The 5,141-nt window shown below is 38.4% G+C and overlaps 1 pseudogene; it reads right to left on the minus strand.

Moving 5' to 3' along the window:
- Window positions 1–682: 682 nt before the first annotated feature.
- On the minus strand, window positions 683–1,092 carry LOC112919819 (cytochrome c oxidase subunit NDUFA4 pseudogene; annotated as a pseudogene).
- Between the last annotated feature and the right edge of the window lie 4,049 nt (window positions 1,093–5,141).

Consider the following 5,141-nt stretch of genomic DNA (forward strand, 5'->3'; position numbering starts at 1 on the left):
TGAAAATGAAAACACAAAGGTCCAAAACTATTGGGGTGCAGCAAAAGCTGTTCTAAGAAGGAAGTTTACAGCAATATAGGCCTATCTGGAGAAGCAGGAAAATCTCAAATAAACATAAAAGGCTAGAAAAAAGAACGAACAAAGCATAAACCCAGCAGAAGGAAGAAAATAAAGATTAGAGCAGCAACAAATGACGTAGAAATAACAGCAACAAAAAATAGAAAAAATCAATGAAACCAGGAGCCGGTTCTTTGAAAAGATCAACAAAATTGATAAATCTCTAACTAGACTCTCTAGCTGGGAGTGGGGGGGGGGGGGTCGGAGAGAACTCCAACAAAATCACAAATGAAAGAGGAGCATTAATAACCAACACCACAATATACAAACAATTGTAAGAGAATATTATGAAAAATTGTATGCCAACAAATTGGACAACCTAGAAGAAATAGATAAACTCCTAGAAACATATAATCCATCAAAAGTGAAGCAGGTAGAAGTAGAATATTTGAACAGACCAATCACGAGCAAAGAAATTGAATCTGTAGTCAAATAACTCTCAATAGGTAAAAGTCCAGGGCAGATGGCTTCACAGGTGAGTTCTACCAAATATATATATATATATATATATATATATATATATATATATATATATTTATTTATTTATTTATTTATTTATTTATTTTTCAAGTTTCAGATATTTATTATTCAGTGTAAACCCCAACACAATACACCAACATGATTTCATGCATTTAGAGGGGAAATATTTCCTGGATAAGTGGAAAATTGTGCGGATGGCTTCTGGAAGACCTTCATTCTAAGCAGGTTTATAGTGAAACATTTCATTTAGAAGTCTGGACCTTCATTCTTCAGTTTGCTATAATCTACATTCACTGAGTAGAACTTATATTGATCATTGGGACCCAGTTTGTTCCAAGGTTCTGGGTTATTCTTCCTATCCCAACTGACATCTGGATTGAACATTGCCAAGCACAACATATACAGTGCTGCTCCAGTACCTCCTGCCTCAATAAATATGAAGAGGGGGATCAAGCTCTGATGCTTCTTGGCCTGACCCATGATCTGGTGTAACATGGTTGCGGCAGAGGTCTCCTGTGCAGGGGAAGAAAAAAACCGAGTTTCTGCAAGGCCTGGAACTAAGTAATGCCTCTCTACCAAATATTTAAAGAAGAGTTAGTACCTATTTTTAACTGTTCCAAAAAACAGAAGAGGTAGGAAAGTTTCCAAATTCATTCAGTGAGACCAGTATCACTCTCATACCCAAACTAGATAAAGATACTACAAAAGAGAGAGAGAGAGAGAGAAACTACAGGCCAATATCTTGATGAGCATACATGCAGAAATCTTCAACAAAACACGAGCAAACCAAATCTAACAATACATTTAAAAAAATCATATACCACGACCAAATGGGATTTGCTCCCAGGATGCAAGTGTAGTTCAATATTCACAAAACAAGAAACAACAAGAGTTGATGAGGATGTGGAGAAAAAGGAACCCTCATACGCTGATGGAATGCAAACTGGTATAGCCAGTTTCCTCAAAAAGTTAAAAATAGAACTACCCTATGATCTAATAATCAAAGAACTGAGTACCCAAGAATACAAACACAGTAATTCAAAGGGATACATACACCTCTATATTTATTGCAGCATTTGTTACAATAACCAAATAATGGAAGTAACTTAAGTGTTCATTGATAGATGAATGGATAAACGGAATATTATTGAGCCATAAAATGAAATCTTGCCATTTGCAACAGCATGATGGAGCTAGTGCGTATAATACTAAGTGAAATAAGTAAGTCCCAAACAGACTGGGAATTGACCTCAGTCTGGCTAGATCCCACAACCCTGAGATCCGGAGTTTTACGTTCAATAGAGGCACCCAGCGCCCCCTAATGGCTATTTTTCAAAGTGGTATTTCACTGTGGTTTTTATTTGTATTTCCATATGCAAATTCCATTTCAACATATAGTTAATGAGCATCTTTTCATGTGTTATGGGCCATTTTATCTTCTTCTTTTTTTTTTTTTAAAGATTTTATTTATTTATTCATGAGAGACACACACAGAGAGGCAGAGACGCAGGCAAAGGGGAGGAGAAGCAGGCTCCATGCAGGGAGCCCGAGGTGGGACTTGATCTCGCGTCTCCTGGATCACGTCCTGGGCTGAAGGCGGCGCTAAACCGCTGAGCCACCCGGGCTGCCCCCATTTTATTTTCTTTGGAGAAATAGTTCATTTGCCCATTAAAAAAATATATTTGTTTATTTAAAGGAGTGAGTGAGAGAGAGAGCACATGAACAAGGCAGAGGGAAAGGGAGAAGCAGACTCCTCTGCTGATCAGGGGGCCAGCGTCCAGGCTCCATCCCAAGATCTACGGTCATGGACCTGAGCCAAAGGCAGACACTTAACTGACTGAGCCACTCAGGCACCCCTCATTTGCCTATTTTAAAATTGGGTTGTTTTCTCTTTATTAAGTTCTAAGAGTTCTTTATATATTTGATACAAGTCTCTTTTCAAATACATAATTTGCTAACACTTTCCCCATTTTGTGGGTTGTCTTTTCACTTTCTTGTGGCACAAAGGTTTTTAACCTTGACAAAGCCCATTTTAAAAAATTATTTTGTCATGTGTGCTTTGGTCGTCTTCTTCTTCTTCTTCTTCTTCTTCTTCTTCTTCTTCTTCTTCTTCTTCTCTAAGAGGGAGAGGGGAGGGGTGGGACAGAGGGAGAAGGAGAGAGAGAATCTTAAGCTCCATGCTGGGCATGGAGCGCGACACAGGGTTCCATCTCACAACCCTGAGATCATGACTGAGCTGAAATCAAGTCAGACACTTTGTGGACTAAGCCACCCAGGCACCTCCTCTATGTTTTCTTCTAAGAATTTTATAATTTTAGCTCTTATAATTGTGCCTATGATCCAACTTAAGCAAATTTTTGTGTGTAGTATGAGGAAGGGATCCCATTTAATTCTTTGCATGTGGGTATCCAGTTGTCCCAACACTGTTTGTTGAAGAGATTATTCTTTCCCAATTGGATTGTCTTGGCATCCTGTAGAAAATCAGTTAACTGTAAATGTCAGGTTTATTCCAGGCTTTTAGCTCTACCTCACTGATCTATATGCTTATTCTTCTATCAGTAACACACTGTCTTGATTACTGTAGCTTTGTAGTAAATTTTGAAATCAGAGCATGAGTTCTCCAACTTTGTTCTTTAAGATTGCTTTGGTGATTCTGGGTTCCGCACATTTCTATATAAAATTTAGGAATTTGTTAATTTCTACAAAAAAGCCAGGTTGGATTTTGACAGGAATTGTGTTAAATCTGTAGATCAATTTGAAACGAATTGCCTTCTTTTACAATATTAAGCCTTCTGATCCATGAACATGAAATGTCTTTCCATTTATTTAGATCTTTAAAAATTTCTTTGAGCTATGTTAAGTAGTTGTCAGAGTATAAGAACTAGTGCTGTGGTGGTAGAGTGGGTTGTTGTTGTTAGGATGTTTAGCTTCCCCTATTGCACATGAATTGCATGGGGAAGAGACCACCAAGTAAAAATCTATGTTCTCTTCAGACAGAACAAAAGTAGATACAGTGAGTAGTAATTCCTTAGGCTTGGTTGATAAATTAGGAACTCACAAAGGGAGGCAGAACATAGTTTAACTTTAACTTTTCTTTTTCCTTCTGCTTTTTTTGCAGCTGTGGCACTTCCAGGGTAAGGAAGGATGAATAGATGACTGGTAAATGGGCAAAGGTTAGTGCTATTATGGTTTTCTCTTATCTGTGGAATGCCCTCTATGATCAGGTGTCTCTCCTTTATGAAGCACTTTTATGGGAAACCTGTGGTGGACTTCCACACACCTTTCGATGCCAAAGGTAATCTTTTCTCTGGGTAACTTTGGTGATCTTTCCTCACCTTTTCTGTCCTCTAGTTGTACATCTTCTCTTTTTGGCAGGGTGGAGGTGAGGAATGAGGGGGTGTGTTGGGGGGTGACTGTCATTCAGTGGTCAGTTTACTCAGACAAGTTTCTTTCAGACAATTCACAACTGGCTACCTGTAGTGAGGGTTTCCATTTGGCTTATGCACTCTTGACATGCCTAGTGTTTGAAGTACACTGTAACTAGCTCTGACTCCCCTCTCCTTGTCTTGTTGTCATAGTAGTTCTAGCCAGTCTCTTGCCTTCAGACTTCTCCAGATAAGAATGGGCATTAAGTCTAAGACTCCTGGGAATCTTATCAGGCTCTCTCAGATCTCCCAGCTCTGCTCTGATAGTAAGTAGCCTGGGGTAGGCCTAAGAGTTTCTGTAACTCAGCCAGCATTCATTCAAGGAATAAATGCCAGTATCACCTGTTGCAGGCAATCCCAATATCTGTGAAGATTCTCTTGGAATTCTACGTACTTAACTTGGGGGAGAGTGTGTGGAAGAAGGAAAATGAGCAGAGCTTTTACTAGCCTCTATGACCTTGTGTGAGTTAGGAAAAGGACCTTACTCCTCAAGATACTTTACTGCCATCTGCTGGAAAATTGTTTTAACATTACATAAATTTCTGATGACTGTAGGGTGAATGGTGCCCCCTGTAGTTGTGCAGTGTACATGTAGCACAGCTGTAAAGAGTGTTTCCAAGAGGAAAAAAATCTTAACACCCTTTGCTTCTATGAATCCTTTTCAATGACTCCTTCTGTAGCAAATTTTTTTCTCATTTGTAGATTATGTGTGATAAGGGTTTTTATCTTTTTGTAAATCCTGCATAGATGAATTTAGCACCTATCCTCCCAATGTGGAAGTATTTGTTGCCATTTATCTTCAACTTTGTGGCCTTAGATGAAATTCTGAGGAAACAGAAAATTCCCATTTTACTTTCTGTTATTGCCATTTGTTGGTCAACTCTTAGGCAGAATGCAAGGTAACTTACAGGAGTCCAGAAACAACAGCTCTTTCTAAGTGAAGTACAAAATATCTACAATAAACTTTCCTCTGCCTAAAAAGTTAGTAACCAAATTTACCTGGACCAAGAATGGGTCAAAGAATCTAAAAAAGTCTCAGTTAATATGTTAGAGCCAAGTACATAATTAATGGATATTAGACGAATGAAGAAATGAACAAGAAAATGAATAAATGAATGA

Source organism: Vulpes vulpes, chromosome 15 (genome assembly GCF_048418805.1).
Source record: "Vulpes vulpes isolate BD-2025 chromosome 15, VulVul3, whole genome shotgun sequence".
Taxonomy (NCBI): Eukaryota; Metazoa; Chordata; class Mammalia; order Carnivora; family Canidae; genus Vulpes; species Vulpes vulpes.